Source organism: Morone saxatilis, unplaced genomic scaffold (assembly GCF_004916995.1).
Source record: "Morone saxatilis isolate NCDOM2014 unplaced genomic scaffold, NCSU_SB_2.0 Contig23, whole genome shotgun sequence".
NCBI lineage: Eukaryota > Metazoa > Chordata > Actinopteri > Moronidae > Morone > Morone saxatilis.
The window spans coordinates 3,928,775-3,932,116 of record NW_023339796.1 but is presented as its reverse complement, the minus strand read 5'-3'; the positions used below and the strand labels follow the sequence as shown (position 1 = coordinate 3,932,116).

Sequence of the window (3,342 nt, the reverse complement as noted above, 5' to 3'; positions counted from 1 at the left end):
CTAAACAGCTTTATCCAAAGGTAACAAAAATTCCCCTTCAAGCGCCTCTAAAGCTCACTAGTTAAATCATGTGTCATTTGTTTAAACAGTGCAGAAAAGAAAAAAGTGTAAAAACGACACATTGTGGAGCTGATTGTAGCTTCATGTTGACTGTACAGACATTAGAGTGGCATCAATATTCTTCTTGACAAGACGGCAAATAATTGTCCCAAAACTATTCCTTTAATACAATTGCAGTAACCTGCCTCATTCTTTGAGATACTGGCACTCATTTCTAAATTTAAACTGAAATAAGGATGATTTCATTGAGAATAAGTGGAGATATTTCATATGGAAGTGTGTTACTGCCACTCCAGGTCAGTATCATTTTATAAGGTCAGAAGTTTAATGTTTTAAGATGTTTTTCACATTATTACAGCACAAAAACTTATCACATTAGTTCTTGTTATAAAAATATACTATTTATCTGGTTATAGTGTGAAACATTTAACATATTGTTCTAACAAAAAATGCTGAATGAAACTTAAGATTTTAATGCTGAATGTGAAATAAAGCATACAGGTTAACTAACTGGAACCCTTGAGTGTTCAGGAATAAAACTTTACTTATCTGTGATTGCATTTTTAACCTCTAACTCAGTAGAACGACCCGTTCAATAAAAATCACACTGACAGGTTCATTGACTCCGCCTCACGTTTCCCCTGTTATCAGAGTGGGACAATAGTGGCAGCCCATTGACTCTAATGATTAGCACACACACACATAACCTCACACACACCCTCATTACAGTGACAATGACAGACTGTCAATGATTCAGCTTCCAGTCTGCGTCATTCACATCCTTCTAAGCAGATATGTGCATGTCTTCACTCTACTGCACTTAATATTGACTTAAATCCCTTCATCATTCACCTGCCCTCCTTCACAGAAGCATAAACAGCAGCTGCGAAAGCCGACATTACTGCTGTAAACAGCTGCATCAGTGTCTGTTTACATGACTGAGAGGTGACTGTGCTTTCACCAGAACACATCTGCATGTTGATGAGAGCAGCAGGAAACATTACCGCAGCCTGTTTCAGCTGAAACACACTTTACTCCATCACCTCTCTCCCTCTCTCTGCCTCTCTGTATTCCTTCCGGGTCCATTAGTTAGGCTGATGGATGACAGGGTTGGCAGGAAATGACAGAAACTCTACTTTCCTGCTGCTTTTCTGATCCTGATCTGACTCCACCTCCTCTAGGTTGACAGAGGGGAGGACCGGTCACATGCTGACATGACGGGGTTAAAACCCACTGAGCTGAGTTACACCATCCTGCAACTTTACATCCAAAAAGGCAAAAGATCTTGGAGAATTTGTATTAGTTACTCCATAAGATGTAGTGTGTTTGCTATGATATGGATTTAGCTGATCTTAATTATCTAACACTTAACAGATGCTGGGTGACTAAACCTAAACTAAACCAGTAGGCCAACGTGGTGAAATTAAGCTTCCTATGACAATTGTGATCACAATATATGAGTTTTTTTTATCATTTCCACATCCCAATATGCAAGTAACTACACCCTTTCTGAACTGGCAGAGTAGAAATCCCAGAAAAATAAGTAATACCCACATAAAACGTATTTATGCACAGATGTTTGCAATTCAATTAAAATCTTATGATATCTTCTAAAACATACACAAATAAATATATATATATATTTTTTTAGTACCACATGACAACACTGTTATGCTTACTTTAAGGCCACTTAAATGAAACAAAGCAAAATGCCAAAATCATTTAATCATGAACCAAACAATGAACAGATACTTTGTATCTGTGCAAAATAAATCATTTTATTATGGTCATTATGTGGTATCACCTGACACATGCTGCTAATAAAAGCTATTTCAAATTGCAGACTCAAGTTTTGCTTCTAATAACCAGTGTGTTTCCTTTTAAATTGACAGAGCGGTTGCTGTGTCTTATCAGAGAGCTGTGACTGCAGCCTGCAGCCTCTCAGCCCCTCGTGTTATTAACAGCTTATACCTCAGTCCGTCTCTGATGGAGCTGCTCAAACAGAACATGAATAAGTCATGACAGAACCAATTACTGTCTCACGCTGAGTCTGTTACAGGTCCCCCGTCCAGGTCTACACACAGGAGCTCGATGAGGATGTGGTTTAACCCTCCCAGAGGATGAGAGTTTTTCTTACAGGATTAAAATATGTGCAGGTGGGTTGCAGGAAAGCACCTGACCCTGCACTCATTTACTGATGCTAAACATATCCGTACTTGTTAAGGCTCCTAAAAGCTGCCTCACGTGTTTCTCTCCTTTCATCTCTCCTGATAGAAAGTGAAAGGTGCTACACATGATACTTGCAACAACGAATCAATTATGCATCAAGCTCTTCTAGATTTGTTTTGACAGCTAACTTGACACCAGCACAGGTCCAGTGTAATGGGAGTAAAACTATGCACAAAGTTGGAGAAGCAAACAATAATCCTCACTGGAGAATGTGAACAACGCCGTAAAATGGCAGATGCAATAAATAATGGACTACCAGTTAAAAATGAATGATTCTGGAGTCATCGTCACAAATAGGTAATTAACTTAGACATGCTTCAAGTCATTGAGTCTTATTAGCAACAACACACATTAGCTACCATGTTAGGTAACAATATGCTAAATATCCAGCCAACAAAACACCTTTTGAAACAAAAGAAATAACACTTTGAAACAGATATTTAAATTATTTTCTGGTTACAGCTGCAGTGTGATATTGGCAGAAATGGCGGACAATATCCATAGGTATGTTTTCATTAGTGTAAAAATAAATATAACAAAACTTTTTTTTTTATTACTTACGAGGAGCTGGTCCTGTCCTACAGAGGCCACCATGTTGAACCGCCATGTTTCTACAGGAGCCCAGAACGGACACACTGAACACTGGCTCGGGCCTTTCGCATTTTTGCGACCACCATAGTTTCTTCTACAGACTTCACAGCCCATTCTCATTCTCAGGTTGTCAAATACAGACGCGAGCGGTGTTCAGTATGAGTATGCATCTGCAACTTCACCACTAGAGCCAACATACATCAATACACACTGGTCCTTTAACTGTGGTGGTTTAGTTTAGACTGGAGATACATTTTGCTTCAGACTTATTTTTCAGATACCTTGAATAATATTTCCATTTGGCTGAAGCAACATTTATTTCTCTAAATATTCCTAAACTGTGTGTCATATGAGGCCAAACATCCTCTAAAGCTGTTATTCAAATGAGTCTGAGTGCTCTCTAACTAAAGAGGCCTTGTCTCTGCCTTTACTGCCTCCTCACTTACCGTGCACTTTGCCCAA

At 38.8% G+C, this 3,342-nt stretch overlaps 1 pseudogene; it reads right to left on the bottom strand.

Annotated features, from left to right (window-relative positions):
- LOC118334800 overlaps positions 1–3,342 on the bottom strand; it is a 344,242-nt pseudogene that overhangs the window by 24,911 nt on the left and 315,989 nt on the right.